Raw genomic sequence first — 8,924 nt, 5'->3', positions numbered from 1 at the left:
ATCAGGGGGAGTAATGTGTGTTGTACTCTTTTTCTTTCACCATGGTTTTGTCCCAAGTGGGTTTTCCTGGTAAGGATTTAATGAGGCAACATTAAAGCACATTACAAGCTCTAAATGGTTATGTCATCCAAGGGGGAGTGTTATGAACCAGATTGTGGATGGCTCATAACCAAGAGATTATGATTTGTAATCTTTCCATTTATCTATGACGGTGTAATCTCCTATATAACGAACCTCTATGTTATGAATAAAGATAGACGTTTTCATTACTTTTATAACAGTAAATGTTTGATCAAATAGAAGAATTTCCCTTTTTAAGCGTTTGTCACAAAAATAGTACTCAAGAAAAAAAATGACCAAAATATTCCCTTTTTATTTTGAAAAATTTAATTTTAATTTTTTTATTTTTTAAAATTTGAATCATATTCTCAAAACTCCACCTCTTAATTTTAAGCCCGACTGGTTTAAACGCAGCGGTTGCGGTTGCGGGTGCGGGAGTTTGCGGATGCGGGTGGTTGCGGTTTCAAGCGTTATTAAGCGTTTTGTATGACTGGTACAACGTTTGAAAATTGCTGCGTTTGCGGGATATTTGTGACTGGTTGATTATAAGATATTGAAGCGGTTTAATAATAAATTACTCATATTAACTTATTATAACATTATAAAAAATAAAAACATACTATTGTAATAAAATATAATAATTATCAATATAATATGACTAATAAAAAGTTAATTTTTATTTATAAAAAATTTAAATAAGTTGAAAGTTATCATTTTAATACAATTTGTTTTGAAGATTTATATTAAAAAAATATATATATTTTATTTCGTTTTATATATGTGTATATCTTTATATATGTGTGTATATAAATGTTTAAAAATTTAATAAATAGTTACTTTAATTTTTTTTAAAAAAAAATTATGATACTGTTTATGAATTTTAATTAATCTATAAAATATGCATATATTTTTATTTATAATATTTCCATTTTAAAATTTTAATTTAAAAATTTAAAAATATTAGTTTTAAAATCTTAAAATATTTTTGAAAATAATTTTATATTTATTTTTCCACCCGCAACCACAAACGCTAGCTGGAACCAACTTTTGATTTTAAGAGGTTCAGAGCGGTTTGTAGCAGTTTGTATGATTGTTTCGAAATGATGTCAACCGCTATCAACCGTAAAAGCTGCGATTGCGGGTCGTAGCGGAAAAACCAGTCTGGCCCTAAGTCTAGATTAGTTAACCCTAGAGTATAAATATATTTTTACCTTTTAATAAAAAAAATTTTGGTCATTTTTTTTTATGAATACTATTTTTATGACAAAAACTTAAAAATGACTATTCTAGAGAATTTCTCTTAGAAAAAAGAGGAAATTTAAAAGTTGATCATTATAACATATATATATTATTAATTGGAACCATATTAGACTCTCAAACCCGTAAGTGGCTTGGTATAAATTGATCTGGCCACAAGTTGTCATTTATTCGGGTCGCGAGCCACTTTCGGGTTTATACCAAGCCACGTCCCCCTCCAAACATGTTGTCATTTATCTATTGGCTCGCAATCCTGTACATATTGGCAACGGGGGGCTAGAAGTAGTCAATGGAGGGATCTCCAGGCTTGCCTTCTTTGTGGTGAGAGTAAAGAAACCATAGAGTCATAGACCACATAGTCTTTGCGTTTCCTTACACTTATAGTACTGTCTGGTCCATCCTATGCGCAAACCTCACTTGGTAAATATACGTGATCTGTAATCTTATGGAATTCCCTTTGTTATTATTGATTGACATACGACAATATATATACAGAGTTGGTGTTTCCTAAAACAGAGTGTTTCCTAATACAGAGTCGATATTATTTACATATATCTTATACGCTAATACCCTCCCTCAAGTTGGTAGTACGAAATTTCGTACACCTAACTTGGACAAAAGTCTTTCAAATGCTGGTCTTGGGAGAGCTTTAGTAAATAAGTCATCAAGTTGTTCCTTCGTCGAGATGTGCTCGGTAACAATGGTTCCATCTTGTACAGCATCTCTAACTTGATGACAATCTGCTTCAATATGTTTCGTTCGTTCATGGAAGACAGGATTCGCAGCAATATGAATGGCGACTTTACTGTCACAGTGTAAAGGTGTTGATCGAGAGTTCTGAAAGCCAAAGGTCTTCAAGAGTGCTCGTAACCATTTTATTTCACGCAAGGTATACGCCATGGCTCGATATTCTGCTTCAGCAGAAGAACAAGAAATTGTCTTTTGCTTCTTAGTCTTCCAGGAGATCGGAGAGTGACCTAAGTAGATGATATAGGCTGAGAGAGATCGTTGTGTAAGCGGACAGGCAGCCCAGTCTGAGTCGCAATAGGCTGTTATCGTTAGGTCACTATCTGAACGAAGAAAAATTCCTTGGGATGATGACCCCTTTAGATATCTGACCAAGCGCAAAGCAGCTTCCCAATGCGCGAGTAAAGGAGTTTCCATAAACTGTGAGAGGATGTGAACTGCATAGCTCAGATCAGGTCGCGTGCTTATTAAGTATATGAAGCGACCAACAAGACGACGATATTGTTCTGGGTTTTCGAACACAGGACTTGTTACAGAAGCAAGCTTGTGATTAAGCTCGATAGGAACTGACGATGGTGTTGCTCCCAGCATCCCTGCTTCAGTGATGATATCAAGGGTGTACTTACGCTGCGAGAGACAAACCCCATCTGGACCCCGAGAAACTTCAATACCCAAGAAATACTTTAACTTGCCAAGGTCCTTCATATGAAAACATTTGTTGAGATGAACTTTGAACCGATCAATAGTGCGCAGATCATTACCGGAAATGGTGAAATCATCAACATATACGAGGATGTGAAGAATCGTTTGTCCCTTCTTATATGAAAACAATGAATAGTCCTCCTTGCTCTGCGTGAAGCCAAATTGACGAAGAGCCGTGTGAGCTTGGAGCAGCGAGGAGCTTGTTTGCGTCCATATAATGATTTCCTGAGACGGCAGACTTTAGTGGGATCCGTCGTTTTGAAACCCGGTGGAAGTTTCATATACACTTCCTCTTCCAAATCACCATGTAGAAAAGCATTATGGACGTCCATTTGATGAACCTCCCAATCTTTTGCTGCAGCCACACTAAGAAGATATCGAACTGTGGTGATCTTAGCAACGGGAGCGAATGTTTCAGAATAATAAGTTCCCTCTTTTTGTCTGTTTCCACATATCACCAAGCGAGCTTTATAACGTTCAAGAGTCCCGTCAGCGTTGAACTTTAATTTATATACCTATTTGCTATTAATAGCCTTCTTGCCAGGAGGTAAATCACAGATTTCCCATGTATTATTAGCCTCTAACGCTTCAACCTGGTTCTGATACCATGTAATCTTATGGAACTCCCTTTGTTATTATTGATTGACATACGACAATATATATATAGAGTTGGTGTTTCCTAAAACAGAGTATTTCCTAATACCGAGTCGATATTATTTACATATTATCTTATACGCTAATATGATCCCAACAGGTCTGCAACGATTGCAGCTTTGCTCAGACCACTATACCACGTGTCGACTCCATACTGCTACGTCTTCTCTTCCAAGCAACCGTGTACAATCTGTGGAGGGAGAGAAACTGTATGATTCACCTTCATACTTCTCACCAGCCGCTCTATCTGATTTACTTAAATTCAACAAACTGTTGGAAACCGCTTCCGTTTTCTTGAACAGTGCGATGAATGCTCACCGCAAAGACTCAACTAGGGCTACTCTTGTGCTTTTGTTGCGGCTCGGTAGCGGGTAGGTCAGCCGCGTTGCTTTGCTTTGTTTTGTGTTTCTTCTACTCTCTACTCTCCTTTGTTTAAGATGAGATTTAAGAGTACCAAACTCTGTATATAAACTCTGTATATAAACTCTTTTTTTTTAATCAATTATTAGTGTTTCAAAAAAAAAAATCAGTTATTACAAAAAAAATTTGGCTTAAGATCTTTTTTTATAAATTTTCCAAACATACCAAAATATTATCTAATGATATTATCTTTCAAGCATATAGTACATATGATTAGGTTAATTCATCTTGAACCCATATTTTTGTTTTGAATATGACAACAACATGCATCAGTAGTACACAAACCATAGAAATAATCATGGTCTTTACAAAATATGGTGCATCCTCTGTTTCCTCCACGGTCACAAGTTTCTGTTCCATTGAAGCATTGAACATCCATCTGATCTGTTCCATAATTAATTTATTAAGTTTGTTGAATCAGAATATGTATGTTTATCAAAAAAAGATGAATCATGTTCATAACTATCAAATAAGGGTACAAGAATAAATCATACTTAGTCAAAAAAAGAAAAGAAAAAAGAATAAATCATAGTACCTGGAATACTAGCGGCTGTCGTATGAGAATGAGCACAAGATATGATGAAGAAGAATGTAAAAACAAATGCGACTAAAGTTTTCACAGTGATATTCATTTCTAGTATTTTCTCAACTTTTTATGAATCCTTCTTTGTTTAGTCTATATATATATATATATACTAGCTAATACAAATATACAATAAAGTCATTTTTGGCCAAAGATGAAAATAATATATATCCACATTTTTTCCTTATAGTGTCATAGTGAAGAAGGTAATAGAATGATTTCTTACCAAATTTACGTTTGACTTGGTGAGATAGTATTTAACATAAAGAGGGTATATGAGTTCGTTCGATCCAAGAATTCAACCTCGGACTTGATTGGCAGAAAATTAGCATAAACATAAACATAAGCATTATCCAATCACCAAATTTTTCAAAAGCATTTAGAATAGCATTTACGTGGTGCAAATGGTTCTCAAATGCTCTCTATCCAGTGGCGGATGTAGGTGTATTAAGAGGGTGGTACTTGCACCCACAAAAATTTCAAATTCTTTGTAATATACCTAAATGTTAGCTATTCTTTCATATTAAAAATCACATTTTAACATCAATTTCTATATTTATGTGTAATTTGCCCCCACTAAAATTTTATGCTATGTCAGCTACTATTTCTATCAATACTTTTATATGAAGTTTTTGGTAGAGCAATTGCATTAAGAATATATAAAATCTTTCAAATAATTTAATATAATTATTTATTTATCTAATAATATCACAGAATTATATTTATATCCAAAATTATATTAAAAAAATAATATTTTTTAGAAAAATAAATTTATTAAAATAAAATAAACTTAAAAAATTAAAAATTAAATTATTTTAAAATAATTTTAAAAATTTAAAAGGAAATAAGAAAATAATTTTTTTTTTTATAAAATGTTAATTAATTTTAAATAAATAAAATTCTTTTACATTTAAAATATAAATTATATATATAATTAAATATAATTCATTATTGTCAATAAAATATAAAAATTAATATACCTATACAAATAAGCAAATTAATTATACATATAATATATCTATATTTTCAGAAATAAGCAAATTATATATCATATAATAATTTTATATATAAATCATTTGCTGTTCTACCGATCATTTTATTAATTGCATTCATAAGAGTATACTGTTTTTATAGTAGACTGCTACTGCTTTGTCATCCACTCTACCAATCAAGCATTACTAGTTAAGAAATTGTGGAGGCTAATTAAGTATCCAAATTATATTTTAGCATGGGTGTTATGAGGCAAGTGTTATAGACTTTGTTGGCTATTGCTCGTAATAATCCATCATAGGCGTGGACAAGTATTTCAGCAGCAAAATCATTGTTATCTTTGGTTAATAGGAGAAAAGTTCCTTTTTGGCTATGAGAGAGGATTCTTGGGTCCCATCGTCTTCGGCTAGACCGGATCAAGCTATTGCACTAGTCAATGCCATTTTGGAAGCTTGAGTGGTGCTAGACAATATTTCACTTACACAAAGCTTGGCACTGAGTCAATCACTGCACATGGATGGCTTACGTGGAGTTATACGAAATATAGTCGGTATACATTTAAATACGGATATTGGGTGGCCAAATGATCCTTAACAGGAAAACTATATCAATGGGTACAGAGCCGAGCATGCATCTGTTTCAAGCATTTGCTTGGAAAAATAAAGACATCTAAAAAATACGCCTTTTCATATGGCAGATTACGCATGGAAACTGTAACAACCCTGATTTTTCTGGTGGAGCTTTTTTGGCTATATTAAAATTAAAACCCAAAACCCTTCTTTTTATTTTGTTTCAAATTGGAAGTTTAGAAAAACCTACCTCCCTTCCCTTCTCTTATATAAGTAACTCCACCCTCTTCTTTTTATTCATCAAGTCAAAGTATTTCTTTGCGCGTGACGAGTTGTTGAATTGTTAGACGACCAGTCACTAGTGAATTTTTCCGGTGGGATTTCCGGGTGAGCTTCCGGCGAGATTTTTGGACGAGCTTCCGGCGGAATTTCTGGACGAGCTTCAGGCGGGTTTTTCTAGTAAGTTTGTCGCCTCCATATTTCTAGTTATTGGAATATTTTAGGAAAGTTTCCAATTTGGGAAATAAGTTATATTAGGGAAGTTTCTATTTTAGGAAAGTTGCTATTTTATGAAAGTTTCTATTTTAGGAGAGGTTTCATTTTAGGAAACTTATTTCCGGAGAAGTTGAGCTCAAGTCATTGATTCTCGTGTTGCAGATGACCTCAATGACCGTATCTTCCGTTGTTCATTTCAGCATGTGGCTAAGGTGAGGGCTACTCCGTTAAATTTCGAGCTAGTTTAGTACTACTATTATGGAAAGTCTAGTTTCGAAACATGCTCCGTCTCTGTGAATCGAGTCTGTTTGAGAGTCTTGTTTATTTATTACTATTTTTGATTGTTAAACTGGAAGTAGGATAACAGAGGATTCAACGGTTGTGTGAAATGATTGATGTTAAAGACTGTTATATATATATATATATAGTTATATAGTAGGGACTATGTGATGAGTGCGGGGGCCTAGAGAGATCTGGGCTGTAAGGATTGTTATATATATATATAGTTATATAGTAGGGATTATGTGATGAGTGCGGGGGCCCAGAGAGATCTGGGCTAGCGACGCATAGAGTACGGGGGCCAGAAAAATCTGAGTTAGCGACGTATAGAGTGCGGGGGCATAGAGACATCTGAGCTAGCGACGCATATGTGATGAGTACGGGGGGCTAGAGACGTCTGAGCTAGCGACGTATATATTGTGTGGTGCGGGGTGCAGAGACGTTTGCATATCGACGCATATTGGTGGAGTGCGGGGGTCCAGAGATGTCTGGACTAGCGACACATATTATATTATCGTATATCCGTATGAGGAGAATACGGGGTGTGTGGACTAGCTATGTACCATCAGCGCATTGTTTGTTTTGTGTGATGCGCTAGGCATCTTGTTTGTTCATGCTAGAGTTATGCCTACATAGTCGTAGTGCTATGTACTGAGTCAGTGGTTTGCGGTTTAGCATCCCATACCTCACTGGGTGACTCCCCTGTTGCTCATACCTCTTTCTTCCCATTGCAGGTGAGTTTGCCGAGTAGTTGGATATCTGGACGGTTTGGTGTCTGGGATAACTGTATTTTATTTCGATTTTAATTAAATTTTCGATTTAATGTATTTGGTTTTTAAATTATAATCTTGTTTTATTTGGAAATTATTTGATCAAAAGGTTTGACATTTTATTCGGTTTTATAAATCAGTTTAATTTTGTATTTTTCGGTTAGTAGCATGCCGTTCTCGAGAGAGGAGGAGACGGGTGTTACAATTTGGTATCAGAGCTGGTTAGCCATCTCGGTTCTGACCCGAGAGGCGTCTTGAGACCTGTCGTGGGGCGCAACGAGGACGTTGCATTCTTTGAGAGGGAGTGAATTGTAACATCCCGAGTTATGATATATGGAAAGGCTTAAGAGAATTGATTTGATACCTATGTCACCAAAGTTGACTTACCTTTTCTGGAACACATCCGTTTAGAACTCCAGAGTTAAGCATGTTTGAGCTGAAGTAGTGGAAGGATGGGTGACCTCTCGGGAAGTGATTCGCGATACCGTGTGAGTGAGGCCAAAGCACGGGAAAAGGTCGGGTGGTGATTGCAGGGCCAGTAAACAATGATTTCGAGGCTTTAGAGAAATTAACGGACCGATCGCTGGAACGGGATGAGCCCACGGGCCGAGAGAGCGGGCGTGGGTGGCCCATTAGCTGTGGGCGGTCGGGGCGTTATAGAAACTTGGTGGGTATGAGTAATCTTAGGCTCCGCAATATGTGATGTGATAATCATTGTCTTTGATGTGGGGGCTATGTATGAATCTATAAACCATGTGATCTTCAAATGACCTCCATCTCGTCAAACTTTGAACTTAGGGACTAGACAAACCTGCCATCAATTTTCTGAGATCGAGTTTATACACCAATCAATGTCCTAGAGAAAAACCAAATTAGAATACTTATAACAGGAAAGAGATTCATATCCAGGAAAAAAATTCACCCCAAAGCTCGAAATGACGAGCTTTTTAGAGGAACTAGTTTGATATCCATTAGACACACAGAGGAGGAATCTCGAGCTTGGCATGAGGCAAATATGGGAGAAAATCAACTTGACGTACAAAAAAATCATCAACTAACATAAGCTGTAATCTTTCAAAATATTTGAGTGTTCGATGGTTCTTGGCGTCAAGACTTACATTTTAACGATTGTGATGTTGGATTTGGAAAGATCAATCTAGGAAAACACTACTTGTAAGAACCATAAACCGTAGGAGAAGGTTGTCTCCACTACAAGCTAAACACTACAAGAAAACAGGGGGATTCTGATGGCCGAAATCGTCGGTAATTCGTCGGAATCGGTCTATTCCGACGAATTTCCGACGAACCCGTCCGTCGGTATCGTTTCGTCGGAAAAAAAAAGTTCGTCGGAATTTCGTCAGAAATTCCGACGACTTTCTGACGAATACCAAGAAACGT

The sequence above is a fragment of the Brassica oleracea genome, chromosome C2 (assembly GCF_000695525.1).
Source record: "Brassica oleracea var. oleracea cultivar TO1000 chromosome C2, BOL, whole genome shotgun sequence".
Classification (NCBI taxonomy): domain Eukaryota; kingdom Viridiplantae; phylum Streptophyta; class Magnoliopsida; order Brassicales; family Brassicaceae; genus Brassica; species Brassica oleracea.
This window is presented reverse-complemented; position numbering follows the sequence as displayed.